Raw genomic sequence first — 16,391 nt, forward strand, 5'->3', positions numbered from 1 at the left:
CCATGTTTTTAAGGTGACCGGCCGATCATCAGTTATGCGTTCTATTTCCACTAAGGCCCAATCTTGTGGCACTCTCTTATTTCCCTGCCTCTGCCATAGGCTCCACATCACTACATCATCTACATCATCCTGTACTATCATGTCCAGCTCAAACGGTTCTCCTTCTGTGATGGGACCTAACGTAAAAGGATTCTGTAGTGCATCTTTTGCTCCAGTGTCCCACGATCTCACCAACCATTTAAACAAAGGCTCTGCAGGCATCTGCCTAAGCATACGGGTTCTTTCCAACAACTCACTCTGCGTATAATCTCTTACCAAACAAGAATTCTGTATTTGCCCACCATTCACTCCCTTTTCACCTTCAATTTCACTTACATGTCCTTCTCCACCTTCAACTCCACCTAGTTCTGTTACACGTACTTCCACCTCATCCTCCCAATTCCAGTCATCATTGTCTGAGACTGTTCTATCCCAAGTATATGGATCCCAATTTTCTTTGCGTACCAATGCCCTCACTTGCACAGTAGAGGGTATTTTAGGCTTCTGCCTACTCTTCTGTTTGCGTACCAGTGCCTTCACTTGCATAGTTTAGGGCATTTTAGGCTTCTGCCTACTCTTCTGCTTGGGTATCAGTTCCCTCATTTGCACAGTTGAGGGCATTTTAGGCTTCTGCCTACTCTTCTGTTTTGCTACTCGTACTGCTAATGCGGTGCACCTTGCCTCCATTTGATCACCCCGAGTCACTGCACTTTCTGTGGTCTCTTTCATAAGTAACTGCCTTTTCTGCAAGGCTGCAACCTCACCCTGCACTTTTCTTATCTCTGCATCTTGTGTTAATGTTTTCCTGTATACCGTACGGAGCTCAGACAGGAAAAGCCATCCAAATTACCCTGCTGTTTTCAGCTGCAGCTTCGCCCCTCTTAGCTTCACACTCTCAACCACATCTTCCACTAAGAGAGGAGTCACTTTCTCATCTAATGCCTCCCATAATACTGGCGCTGCCCACTGGTTCAGGAGTCCTGCCACACCAGAGAACGGGTCAGTTGCTAACCACCCGGGAATGGATCTGGCTTCTGCCCCATGCTGCCTTCCGCTCTCTGCCTCACTTTTCTTACGTCCCCAAAGAGGCATTATTGACTTATGCCCCACTTCTGGTACCAAAATGTCTTATCCAGGTGACTGGTTGACACCTGTTTGTTATAAGTCAATAAGGACGCTCAATGAAGGACCACACGCCAATTATAAATACAATTTAGCTTTACTAAAATTGAGGGTAAATGTAGGCATTTAGCACATTAACAATAGTAGAATAAGAAAAGCAATGAAAAGCATCTATTTATATATAAGTACACTACAAAGAGCATCTATGCATATATATATATAAGCAAAGAGTTCATTGACAGATATAAGTTTTGATTAACTGTATACCAAAATGCATCACACTACGATGTTCAGGAAGCAGAATATAAATGAGTTGACTACTTCACATAAGCTTTGATTTACAGCATACCAAAATGCATGTTTCAATTATTGCAGCAGGCTCTCACTACGATGTTCAGGAGGCAAAATATAAACAAACTGAATACTTCAGACAAGCTTTGATTTACTGCACACCAAAATGCATGTTTCAGTTACTGTAGCAGGTTCATACTACGAGGTTTAGAAAGCAAAATATAAACGAGCTGAATACTTCAGGTTATAAACACAGTGCAAGCATAAATAATCAGTCATAATAATAGAGCAGAGAAACAAAGGCCTTTCATCCCTGTGTGGAACTTAACTTAGTCCACTAAATGCTGGGAAGCCCTCTACCGCCTGCTTGGACCTCTCTCCCCCTCAAGCATCACGGTCAGCAAAACAGGGAGGCAGCGCTGGGCCATGCCATCTGCGAGCTTCAAATCCCTCACCCACACTGCAGTGCTTAAATAACTCGAAGCTTGGATTCTATCTCTTTCTGGAAGTTTCTAGCTATGTTATCAGCACTTGGCTGCTCGGCCCTTCTCCAGCCTTTGTTTTCATTCCATCTTCTCCCTGTACTCTCGTTCTCAAGGTTGAGACGGAGTCTTCTACACAAACAAGCTTGAAAATAATATCATGAACTTTTCCACGTTGTTTGGGGGTTCAACAGGCATCACACTCATCTACACTGCTCAAGCTAATTAACCCTTCGCGTCTCAATGTCTTCCGCACCTTTCCCTATACTGATCATTACCACACCCAGAAACATCAGTACTACAGCGTTCTGTATTTCCTTTAGAATTGAGGGAAAATCAAGCACTACAACATGATTTCCCCTTTTCTGACACATGAAAACTCAGAATTATTGAATCTTTATGGATAAAAATCTGCCAATTTTACCTGCTCTAAATCTTGCAGGGAAAACCGTACATTTGCAGCAGTTGCCACAAAACTCACAATTCTGATTTGTGCACAAACCTTAGTTTGCTCTTGAATCAGGATTCTTGCAGGATGTATAAGAAGATCCATTGTGGGAAATATTGCTCATTCATGATTAGTTAATGATGGTCAACAGTATTTATTATGTGTAACAGAGGTGCACAGTGGTGTATCTATATTTCCTTTATAATATTTTAATGCTTTATTACTCTGTGTGACTTCCAATGTTTGATTTCTTTTTACAATTATTTAATTATATGTTCAAGAAAGTATTGCATTGCTTCTATTTTGATATAAAACAACTCTGGTGAGTCATTCTGCATTGTTATACCTGTATTAACTATGTTATCTTGTACCAAATCACAATTTCTGCCCCAAGAACTTTGTGCTAAGACTTCACTACCCTACAAAGCTACCTTGGAAATTCAAAGAGACTTACGAGGTCAACATTCTGTAGTAGATCAATGATTGCAGGACCTAATCACAGACTGCATTTTGCTGTAAGTTTAGCAGTACTTCAATAGTACTACTAACAAAATGCTATTCACTAACCTACATGCGGAAGTCTCTGCCTCTCGAGTCTTTTATGTGAGGAAATCTCTGCCACAACTGCGGATATCTCTGTACAGATAGGTATAGGTTTTAGCAGTCAATGTGGGAGAAACAGGGACGTGGCTGGGAAATTCGGGTACTTTCTTCTAAAGGGGAGGGGTTTGGGGAGGAATAAGTAGGGATTAGAAATGGGCTAGGGATGTGTGTAGGAAGGGAGAGAAGAGTAAGTCCATTGCTATTCACAAACTTCACTTCTATTATTACTACACTCAAAAATGCCCAAAACAGTTGTAAATGTATTTCACCTCAGACCCAGAAAACGTCTACTACCATCCATGGCCTATCAAAGATGCTGCAATTCCCTCCAATAGAAATTATTGGAGGTAGGGACATAAAACAAAAACCTCATTGGAAATAAAATTAAAATAATGAAAGACATTTTTGAAACTTTTGGAAAATGTAAAAATACACACATACACACACATGCATATATTTATAAATAATATTGCAATTATGCATAATTTCATTAAAACATTTTTTGTTAACCTTTTCTCTATTTAAAAAATAAATGTAACTTGAAAAAGATATTTAAAATTCCCTTAAGTTATGCATACACAGAACTTTCAGTAACTTTTAAAACATAAGGAATACTTAAAAATGTTTACTTAAGGTGGGTAATTAAAAAATAAACTCTTTCAAAATGTATTTCATTTAATTGAATATATTTAAATTAATTTAATGTGTAATTTAAAATGTAATTAATAGTGCTGTACCATTATTAAACATTTATCTACACTAGAATATACATATAAAATTAATTTACATCACAATTCTACAAATAAATATATATATATTTATTTTTTTAACTTTAGTTAACCTTTCCAAATTTCCCTAAACCTTATCACAGGGAAATCCCAGTCCCAATTCCATAGTTTTTTTTCAACTGTAGATTACATCAATTATGATCATAAAGTCACTTCTAATAGTCAAATAGCATTGTTATACACTCTTTTTACTGATTCCACCCTATTTCACGGGGTAAAGATTTGTAAGTCTACACTTTTAAGTCACTTTACAGTGGTAACTGGTGAGGAGCCAAAAGTCATAAAGTAGCTCAAAGGCGTGAAAGACTTGTTGTATAGGTAGATTTACTTACTTGTTAGGTCAGTCTCTATGAATAGGTCCCCTAGTGTCTTGCTGGTAGAAAATCCTTGCAACATTTTCTCTTATATTGCTGAATGGTCTCTGTATCTAAAAAGCATGGTGAAAAGCCTATGAAAAACTTTGAATTTGCTGACTAACTGACACATAAAATATACTGGTAGGACATTCAACCTATACACCATAATACAGACATGTATAATCACCAAAAGGTGTTGTTGAAGTTCATGAAATTATTGGCCATTGTCACTAAATAAAATGATTTTGACAAAATAAATCAACCATTCCACCCATTGTTTATTATTTACTGTCTCACTGAGGTGCCCTAAGCATAACGGCAATGCCCAGGTGTGAATGATAGATAGGAATTAGGATAGTAGCGTAGGCTTGATTGTTTCTATTGGAGCAGCATGGAGTAGTATTTGTTTGATTGCTATCTGCAAAGGCACAGTGAGTAGAAAAATTACCACTTGTGAAAAATTGGGTTGCTGGTTGACTAGGGTGTGAGCCTTGGTCAGACAACAGCCATGATCCTTGGCAGGGTGAACCACAAAAGGTTACTAAATTATCCAGTGATTAATCCTGGGTAACTTGCACACTAAGCAGTCAGACTTAACTTAGAGGCAATGTCTAAAATATTAATGCAGCACACAAACAGTAATACAGTAAAAACACAACACAAAAACAATCCCACACCCAGTTAGAAAATTAGATTAAGTTTGAATAAATTATTGTACACCAAAATGACAAAAATCCAAGCAGTAGAACAACATTTTTAAAAGATTTTAGTAATATCGAACACCATAAAGATCAAAGATCCAACCACAGACATATAGTTGCTGAAGACCAGGTCAAAGTTGAAAAATATGGCTGACCGCGATGGAGTGCGGGTTGGATACAAGAAGTGAATTAGGCCCAGTCAGCGCTTACCTTCAGAGTTAGAACAATTTTCATGAAAAATCTTGTGAGAAAGTAAAGTTCAGAGGGGCTGTTACCATTGAGAGAGTTCCACTAGGCAGGATATCCTTTTGTAAAGGACCACTGAACAGGATTTAGTGCTGCGTCGAGGAATGCTGAGGGAGCAGCTGCAAAGTCAGGCAGAACAATAATGCACCTTGAGCGTATTGGCGAGCAAGTTGTTCTTGTTTTTTTCCTCAGTTCCCAGAGCAGTTTTTAGCCAAAAATGTTTAAAGTTCCAAGCTTTGGATTTTGAATTTCTGGGCACTTTTCGCACCACCACTAAAGGGTCCAGGGCTGGAGGGGCACCAGTTGAGAGGTTAGAACTCACTCAATCTGGGTCCAGGTGCTGGTTCAAGATGGTGGGAGCCTGAATATGGCTCTGTGACCCTAAACAGGAGGCCAGCATACTAGCCCTTGGAGTCATTCTAGGGGTCCTGGCTTCAGATGAAGAAGCAGGGCACAAGCAGCAGGACACAAGCAGCAGGACAGGGCATCTGTTTAAAGCAGATTCCAAGGAGCAAAGCAGTTCTTCCAGGTGCAACAAAGTAGGCTTGTAGAGTACACAACAGGTCACAGCAACAGGCAGTCCTTAGAGAGTTCTTCCATTGGTCCAGAAAGTGACGTTATGTCTGAGGGCCCTAGTTTTATACTTGGTGCTTTCTTTGATGTGGTGAACATTTGTAGAGGTTTCTATTTGAAGTGCTTGGAATTTCCTGACGACCCTGTCCTGCCTCCAAGCTTGCTACAGTGACAATGTTGAGGTGACAAGCCATTTGTGGAAAGGCAGAGCACAGCCTATTCAGTTGCAAGTGGTGCTGTGCCCAGCTCTGCCCCCCATTCTGCCAGCAGATGACCCATTCAAGCACACCTAATCTCTCTATTGTGTGACTGTCTAGGGGGAATCACAAAATCCTGACTGTCAACTACACCCAGTCATCTGACCAGGGGGAGGCTACAAACACCAAGTGGGGCAGAACAATGACATCTTTCTAAAAGTGGCATTTTCAAAATTATAATTTAAAATCTGACTTTAAATTAAAGATGTTTTATAATTACAATTTCATAGGTACCAAACATGAAATGCTTCTTAGTCCCCAATAAAAGATTACAATGAATTAAATGTTCAAAGGTAACCCAATGTTATCCTTTTGGACATGAAGGCCTCACATTAGTGAAAAACTTTAAAATATTTGTCCAACATTTTAATTGCAATGCAAACTGCCCTATGGGTTACAAAGGGCCTACCTGAGAGGTGACATATGCAAGAAAGTAGAGTTTAAAGCTTGGCAATGGCATTATATTGCCTAGTCGAATTGGCAGATTTAAACTACATTCACTTTGTAATGGCAGGCCTAGGACATGTTTAAAGGGACTATTTAAGTTGATAGCACTATATGTGCTGCAGGCCCATTAAAAGCATTTACTTTACATGACCTGGGTATACGATTTACCAGCCTAAATGGACTCGCAAATAAATTAAATATGCCTGCCAGGTGTAAACGAATTTGACCGTGTTTAGCGGAGCGAGCACAGCATTTTAGCACTGGTTAGCAGTTTTAAAGTGCACAGAGTCCTAATGCAAAAAAAAAAAATGAATGGAAACAGGCAAAGGGTTTGGAGGGGGAAGACCACCCTAAAGCTGACAGGTCTAACACCATTGGCTTTGACAATCATTAACATTCCAACCAATTCTATTGTTATTTTCTCTAAGGACTCATTTGACTCCAAAGAACTGTTTACATTCTTTAGAAGTAATCATACACCAATGTAGTACATGTTCATTGCAAACAAGGAAATGCACTCTTAGTACACTGGATACATATTTTCTAAAGTTCCATCCCATGTTGGGTTCACTGTTGCTGTTGAATCACAGCCAACGGTCTGCAACAACAAAGATCCTGAACACTGTTGCTAAAATCTCAACATTCAAAGAACTCTGCCTGTTACACCACAGTTTCATAGATGACATTCTGTTAAGTACAGCTTAAAGGTAAGTGATTTAGACTGTTATGCCCTGGTTGGTACCAGATTGAAGGTTCCAAAGGCTATTGTGACAGTTTCTTGAATTCTAAACATGATACAGTCACTGTTAGTTGAAAGTTCTACCATTCAGTTTAATCACTGCTGTTCTCATAAGCTCTGAGGTTTTAATTATTCTGACTTGTACAGTAGTTCTGCGGCACTGGATTAGTGCATTGTCTTACTCTGCTTGATGTGACTGGCAGGGCAAATCATCTGAATGAGGGCACTAAAGTTCTTGAAGGTGGATTTGATCTATTATCACCCAATGATTCTTTACAGCATTTTCTGACCATTTGAATCGTCCAAAAATGCTTTGTCAGCATTTTATTTCCAAACCAGGTTCATTTTTAAATTTAATGGTCAATCACAGTCCAGAATATTTTATGGATGTTTTCCTTAAGTCATCTTGTAGGTTTTGTCTCACACATGTAAGGAGAGGAACTTTGCTGCATGCTCATATTTGTAAATCACCAATTCAGTAGATTGCATAGTTTGTTCACACTTTACCACTAACAAAAGGTGGAAAGTTGCCAAGATTAGGTGTAACGAAATCTTGAATCAAAGGCTAGTTCACAGAATAAGAACAGAAACTCATCATCTTCTCCTCAGAACATTCATGCAAATTAGAAGAATACCAGGAACACCATAGGAAGAACACCAGGAAGAAAGGAGGTTTGTATGCCTGCAAGGAAATAACATTGAGTGACTCATGATTCCTGCTTGCACTAGGGGCTGGAACTGCTTCACAGGGCAAGCCATTATCCAAATGTTGCTAATACATGGAGATAAAAGGCAGCAAGGATCCCTCTGCAGGAGAAGGTCCACCTGAGATTGGAGAATGAGGGAGTACTGCATAGAAAGAGTACTTTTGCCACAAAGCCCCCTCTTGAAGACCTGGGGGTTTTAGGAGAGACGAGGAGTGATTTTCCCGCTATCATTACACTATAGGACATTATACCTCTAGAGGAAGAGATAAGGTCCTGCAGAGATCATGTAGGAAGGGCAATCATCAGTGGCAAGACTGCTATGTTCATTCTGCTTTGAGTCTCCTTCCTTAAAGAAAAAGGTTGCAGTTGACTTCCTTGTGAAGGTATCTCACCTTGTTCATATCTGCTCTGTACAGAATCCAAGCTTGCTGCTGGAGGATTTCAAGAACCAAAAATGTGTCTAAGTCTGAAGATAGAAAACGAACCAGGGCCTAGTCACCACAGATATCCAAGGGACAAAATGACTTTGTCAACTATGGAATTCTGTTTCTTTGGTCAGAGTTTTTAGGGATATAACTGAAGTCTGTGGCAGAGATTAAACAAAGATATGTCTAGTATCAAGGGACAATCACTAGCTTTTAGGATTTTGAGAACAAAAAACAAGCACAAAGTCCCAAAGTAAAAATAATCTCACCATATTCCACATTCTTGCAGTTCGCATGAAATAATATATCTGTCTTAACCTATCAGAAACATTGTCTCTGATATGGACTTTGCGTTTTCCTGCTTTAGAACAATAGAATTCCATGTATCAGGTACCACTCATCCAGTTCTAAAAATGATGGGGCATATTTAAGAGCCCCTAGCACGACCTTAGCTCCTACACAGTGTCATTTTTTTATGCCAAGGCAGCATTTTCTCTGCTCGATATTTACAAAGTGGTGCAATGCATGCATTGCACCACTTTGTAAACCCTTGCGCCATATTTTGTCTGTGTCAGGCATAATGTATGCAAGGGGGGCATTCCCCCGCTGCGGGAGGCTGTAAAAATGACGCACCGAATCTAGCTCCATTTTTTTCAGCACTTTTAACGCCTGCTCAGAGCAGGCATTGAAAGGGGGCTTCCATTATTTAAAATAGGCCACTATGTACTCTGCAGGGGTAGCACCAAGATGTTGGCACTACTACTGCAAAGTACATCAATAGCATAAAAAAGTGATGCTATTGCCCCCCACTCTGAGTCTTGGTGCGCCTTATTTTAAATACGACACACACATGGTGCTGGTGGTAGGGAGGCACTAAGGGACACAAGGAAAGTGGCACTGCACTAGTTGCAGTGCCACTTTTATTAGATCTGTCCTATGTATCTCTACTTGTAACCTTTATAACAGTTTTCTTAATTTTTCTATATTGCTTTGTTTACTTTTTTTGCTGTATTCATGCCAGTAAGTTTGTTTAGTGCTACTTTGACTTAACATGCATCTTTCTGAGAAATCACCTGTTCCTTTTGGCACGGCCAACAGGTTTTAAACTACTGCTCGACTATGTCTGTTTGGACAGAAGTGAAACACCTTTTCAATTTATTAATCACATTTCTGATTCCTTCATTGTTTAAAAACCCACTTCAGACCATAAATTGACAGGAAAATATAGAGCAAGATCTACTTTTCCTTTTTGTGGTGAAAATTACAGAACCAATAGTAGTGGAACAATTTCAGAATTATTTAGCATTTTTCTATAATTTCTGATCAGGTTGTCACCCCACTTGAGGTACTGAAACTCCGTTCTCGACGCTTAGAGAACAAATGTTATCCTTGTGAGACCACACATAATCATTTGCTATGCTTATGCACGATCCATTCAGTGCAAGTCACTGGGGTGTGAGGCAGAGCATGGGAGTACATCTATTCTTTCCTGTCTGATCATATGAAATGTGTGCAGAAGGGACAGTTTTGTTCCATACTCAGGAGCTTTAATTGAATTGTTGAAAAGGGGACAATCACATTTTTCCAACCTATGGTATTAATTATTAAATATATGCTTATTATATGCCATTATTATTGGAAGTGCATGCTGAGCCTTTTAAACTTTCAGCTGTTATGCTAAGAAATCCAAGACTTAACAAGTAGAAGCCAATCTTGTCCTAGCTTCAGCGGGACAAACCTGAAATTCAGGCCTGGTCTCAGTTCAACGTTGCCGGCTTGGCAACCTTATAGAGCTTTTTTTCCAAAAGTGCTACATACATCTCCAAACTTCTGGATCTTCTTCCAGAAGGTACTTTTGGAGTCTTGAAGTGTCCACGTGCTTAATCCAAGGCTCCACAAGCTCTGAGCTGCTGTTTGGGAGTTGGGACTACAATTTCCACAATGCACCTGGTCAAAGCCTTAAAAGTCCACTGAACGCTGGTCAGCTGGACTCTTCTTGCAGGATGTGATGCAGGGGACGCTTGTTAGTTCCTTTATACTCTGTTGCTTACAGGAAGTCCACTCCTGAATCCTTTGAAGTAAGGAAAAGTCCTCTCTTCATGAAGCCCAGCGTGTGCAGTGGGTGCAGTCCTTGTAAGTGCATTCCTTCTTGGTGCAGACCAAGGATTTAGCAGGGCAGAGATCTGATCTCCCACTTTTATCTGGGTTTCTGGGCTGGGAAGCAGGGGGTCACCCCAGACCAATGGGGTAGAGGTTGCCACTCTCACAGATGATCCCTTCCTTAGAAGCATGGCATGTTTTCCTCCCAGAAAGTACTGTTCCACAAACATCCAGAATACAGAAAATCTCTCCTGGAGGATCAGGTCTGGTTAAGCCCACCTACATCTGTTTTCCCTAAACTCCCCTTCCAGCCCCTCTCTTAATCTAATTATAGGGGTGCACATCAAGCTGGGGGTGCAAGGAAAGGGAGAGGTCTGGTTCCTGTCCTAACTGTCTATTCCCCTATAAAAAACATTTTAGCTACCCAGCCCCTTCCTACTCTGTTGCATATATTGCTGCAGTTCTCCTCCCATCAGATGGTTCCTTTGTCTCAATCCATGCCACTTCACATCTCATTAAGGCAGCTTGGCTCAGCTTAGCAACAGCTGATCAATCAGAAAAGGCTAATACAGGGGTGATTTTAGATAATTTTAGGAAAGAGTTATACAACTCTTTTCCTGTGAACGTTATAATAAATCTAACATTGGCAAGTTGTTAGATTTATTTTAACTATTATTTGATAACTTCAATTAGATTTTTAACTCACTCCCATCAAAAGTAAGACTTTATTAATTTTAAATATTGCTTTCCCCTGTTAGCCCATGGAGGTAATGTGCTACAGTGGGGGAAAAGAAAAATGTTTCCCCTACAAGGGCTTATAAAACAATGTTTATAATGTCCCTTCTTATGATTGCACTGCACCCCACCCTTGGGGCACATAGAGTAGACTTTAGGGGTGACATATGTAAAAATAAGGTAATTTAGGACTTTGGAAGTACTTTAAACTCCAAAATCAAATGTGGGCTTAATTTTAATTTAAAAGCAGCCAGCAGGGTGACATCAGACACCACAGCAGTGCACCCATAAGTGGCTTAAATCTATTGGGCCTCTAAACCCACATGTCCTACTGCATACTAGGGACTTACAGGCAGGTTGTAAGTACACATTGTAATTATACCTAATTACTATTTACATTTTTACACAGAGCACTGGGACTGGCTAACAGTGCCCAGGAAACAATCAGAAGAAGAAAACACCAGTATCAGTTAAAAAATGGGGGCAAAAGTGAGGGGGCTTTGCAATCAGCCCAGTTTTCTCGCAGTGTGCAAAAACACAAATTATTGTATAAGATAGTACAAATATTACAGCAGAATTCTGGACATCTGAATTTGATGAGACTCCACAATTAATTTAATTAGACATGACACTAAGGTCCTGCTTATCACTTGCACAGTGAGGGGGTTTGGGTAGACCATTTTTCATCTGTATTGATGGAGGGGAGGTATGTGGCCTCCCATGTTCGGCTACTCTAAATCCAACTAAGAGCGGCATTTTACTTGAGGCACACGAGATCAGTGCAGCAATAACTAAAATGAAACTAAGGAAACCTCCTGGCCCCGATGGGATACCGGTGGACCTACTTAAATCTCTACCTGATCTGTGGGTTCCATTAATCACAAATGTTCTGAACAGTGCTATTCAAAGGGCCATCCCCTCCTCATGGTTAATGGCAATAATCGTCCCGATTTTCAAAAAGGGTAATAGGCTTGACCCTTTCTGCTATAGACCCATCTCTTTAATAGACTCCATGGCAAAGATACTGGGGAGTGTCATTCTGACCCTGCTCGAGGATTGGGTTGTAAGGACAAACATTTTATCGCCAATTCAATATGGGTTTAGGCCTGGATTAGGCACAGTGGATCAGGCCCTAAATTTACATCTTATCCTCAGTAAATATGTTATTGCCAAAAGGGAACCTATCCACTTAGCATTTATAGATCTGTCCAGTGCATTTGATATGGTGAACAGAGCAAACTGTGGGACATAATGGATACAATGGGGATTGAGCAAGATTTGCTGGATTTGATCAAACGCTTATACTCTGACCTCTCTATTTTAATTCAGTTTGGACAACACGGCGAAAGGTCTAACCCCCTTGTTTCCAATCGAGGTGTTAGACAGGGCTGCACACTGGCACCTTTTTTGTTTCTACTGTACATAAACGGCTTGTATAATTGTTTGGTTCAAAATGGTAAGGATTTACCAAGGATGAGTTTTAGACAATTGCCAATTGTATTATATGCCGATGATGCTGTTTTAATTGCCCGCACGGCCAATGGTCTACAGACTCTCCTGGATCTTTTTTTAACACACACGCGAGAGCTTGATTTGAAAGTTAATTTAAAAAAATCACACGTTATGACCTGCGGTCCTAAAAATACTCATACCAAATGTTTTAGAATGGGGGGGAACACTTTGACAAAAGTAAAAGACTTTTGCTATCTAGATCTGTATCTAAGTTCCACTCTGTCTTGGAAATTCCATTTGAATTTTAAGTTTCAACAACTGGCAAGAAATGTTGAGGCAATCTTTCGTTTTGCCCGCAGACTAGGGCATAGACCAGTCCACCAGATCCTCACGGTCTATAACTCTAATGTGTTTCGGCAGCAATTTATGGGGGCGGCCTTTGGGGATATACCAGTCCAAGCATTCTACAGCTTGCAGAGAATAAATTCCTTCATCGGTTACTTATGGTACCTAAGAACATAGCGAACATTTTATGCCATGAGGAACTGGGAGTCCGCTACATTACAGATTTGATAGATATTGCCCCACTTTTGCTATGGATAAAAGTATAGTTAAACCCGGCGGCTACTTTAACACACGATTGCGTAAAAGATTGTATTTCACTGACAAACTGTAACAAAATTCCATGGCTAAATTTTGTTCACAATGGCTTCCGAAACTTGGACTTGGAGCATATGTATTTTAAACCAGAGCTCCTGCCAGCTAATGCGAAAGAAATTGTTAAACTTTGACATAAAGAGCATGTTATGAATCTTAGATACCAAGTGGCAGAGAAATTGAGTTCTTTTAATTCATACATACAAATTCTATCATCAGACTTGCTAGAACCTTATTTTGTCTGGTTCCCGACCCCTTCTTTATACTCTTTACTCGTACTTTTTAGATTTAACCTGATCCACTTTAGAGTGGCGTTCCCGATAAAATGCGTGTGGGAAAAAACACTACCGCCATGCCCTTGTGATAACTTTTCGAAACAAAGCACTTGCCACTTTATTTTATTTTGTAAACTTTATTCAGTTCCCAGGCAATCCTTTTTATTACCCATTTTGCGTAACTTGCACACTTCTTCCTACAAAGAAGGACTGACTGGCATCCAAAGCCTCTCATCCAAACAAATGTGCATTTCTATTCTTAGTTTTATTAAATCCGCTATAACCATTAGAAACCGATATGAACTGGTAATGTGACTATTTATTAAGAGAAATTATGCATTGTCTTATTACTACATTGTCTTATCATTATATACGCTTTTATAAGTATTTATTATCTTATACTGTTTTAGTAAGCTTGGGTGATAAGCTTAGATTTAATAGATTTGCTTTTTATGAATGCTATAAGTACTGTATTTTATGATGACTTTTATGTATGCATGTATACTTTTATGGCAAAACGCCGAATAAAGTTATTTTGACTGACTGACTGACACTTGCACATTACTGGGGTAACAATACAATAACATCTGATGTTTCTGTTATTCTGCTGTAATGTTGCACAAGAACAGTGCAAATATGAGTGGAACCGCGTGTATTTTCCTCTTACTTACCTGTAATCTTCATAACCTTTAATACTAGTGCTTCTTGTTCCAGTCCTGCACCCTACCATGCCCTTCCCTTACTTTGTAAAGACACCTCCAATACAGTTTATGCATGGTACTGACAGTTTTCCCACAGGGTAGAGGGATTTATGCTGTGTAGTGAATGGGGATGAAAAAGAATTGCGGAAGGTGTCTCCAAAAGAAACACTTGTGGGAAGAGGCTGCTGACGAGGCTGAATCACTTCACATTGTCAGCACCGGAATGAGGAGCTCAGATGAAGGAGTCATGGGACTGATGTTTTAGATTGTAAAACCATACGAAATGTGCAATTCAATGGTGTTTTACCACATGCTTTTATCACCTGCCCCAAGCAGATGGTAAATTTAAGCATGCATCTGTGCATTAGGTGGGGTATGAGGGAGGAGTGTGAGGGAGTCGGGGACAAAAGGGATGAATATTTTCTTGTAGGGGTAGTATTGTTTGATTAACAAGCCAGAAAAACACTCCAACTTAAAATTCAACACAGACATGGCGTATTTTGGGGAAAAAATTACCTCTACTTCCCTCTTCCTCAACCCAGTCCTAACTTATGAGGTAGTATCCAGTCAGAGACAAGAAACCCAACAGGAAGTGCTTGCTGACTCAACCCATTATTCAGCTACGGGCTATAATTAACTTGCCTTACTTCAGCAGTCTCTGTATTGTTCACTGTCACTGGCAGGATACCAGAGATGCAGAGATGACTGGTGGGGTTTCCTCCTGCAACACTTCTGTCACGGGTTTCCTTCTTGTGCTAGACTTTGGAATGACCTGTGGTCAACAAGGAGGAGGCAAAAGCCAGGACAATCATTTGGGCTCCTTTGACTCATTTAGAGGTAAGCGGTCTGATCAGGAAGATCTGCCCGCTTTATTTTTACTCTCCTGGATATGTTTTTTGTTTTTTTATCAAAGCAGGAGTTTGAAGTCCTGCTCTATTTTTACACAGATGCAGGGGCCTTGCCAGGCTGTTATAGCTGCAGAAGCAGTGCGTACATTGCAGGGAGAACGACTGAGCCAGCTTGGAATGTTACACACAAGCGTGTTCCAGAACCAGCTTCACTTCCTCATTTCTGACATACCGCACAGTGATTGATAGCAATTTTATGTGAAATGATCTGTCAATCGTGCACCTGTTAGGGTTTAGAGCACTTTGAGCTGAATTTGATAAATAGTATGTATGGCTGTCTGGTGTTTTGTTGGTTGTCATTTAGATATGTTCAGCGCGTCCCATTCAAGATAGAGGCCTTGCAACAAATCATTCCCTTGACTCAAACAGGATCTGCAATGACGAAGTTGGATCTCATAGATTCATAGCTCCATGTTCCCATGGTATCAGACTTCCAGCAGTATCTGCATTACTCTCTGATGGTATATCATTAGCAGTATTGTGTCCTACGTTTCTCCCTACATTCAGTGCCAAGGGTATTCACAGAAGTGGTAGTGTCTCTGGTGGCTTACCTTCATCTTCAGGGGATATCATTATTTCCTTACCAGAATGATTAGCTGCTCCAAGCCCCATCTGTACAGGTTACACAACAACATCTGGAGCTGACGATAGTTACACTAAAGAGCCTTGGTTTTCTTTTGAACATTTGAAAGTGCAATCTCCAGCCCTCAACACTGAGGACATTTGTAGGAGTAGAATTTGACTCTGCCCCGTGCAGGGTTTTCCTTCCTCCGTCCAGTATACAGCACCTGCAGTCTCTGCTGGCATCTCCAATGTCTCAGAAGACAGCACCCTTGTTTCAATGGATGAAGGTGCAAAGCCACATGGCAAACTCTGCTTTCACAGTGCTGTGGGTCATGTTGCATCTACTGTTTTTGTGGTACTTACACCGATCTGTGACAACTCCCTTTCAGGATATGACCATGGAGATTCCTGTATCTCTAGACATTGTTCGCAGAATATATTTATGGTTGGACTCTGCAAATCTTACCAAGGGGATGAGGATGTATACTTCTTCTCCAATGGTGGTGACGAAGGATGCCAGAGGTCTGTTTTGGGGTGCAACAGTGGTACAATAGTTATTCCAAGCTTGATGGAACAGATTGGGGACCATGCGGTTATCCAATTGGAAAGAACTGTTGGTGATGGAGAGATCCCTCTGGTATTTCAAGCCCAGCTGTCCTACTGCAATGTCCTGATTTGATCAGACAACACAGTGACATAGGCATGTCAATCATAAGGGCAGAACTCACAGCCAGTCACTCAATCAGGTGGCTTGTGCTGTGGCGAGTTGGGCAGA

Source organism: Pleurodeles waltl, chromosome 4_2, assembly GCF_031143425.1.
Source record: "Pleurodeles waltl isolate 20211129_DDA chromosome 4_2, aPleWal1.hap1.20221129, whole genome shotgun sequence".
Classification (NCBI taxonomy): domain Eukaryota; kingdom Metazoa; phylum Chordata; class Amphibia; order Caudata; family Salamandridae; genus Pleurodeles; species Pleurodeles waltl.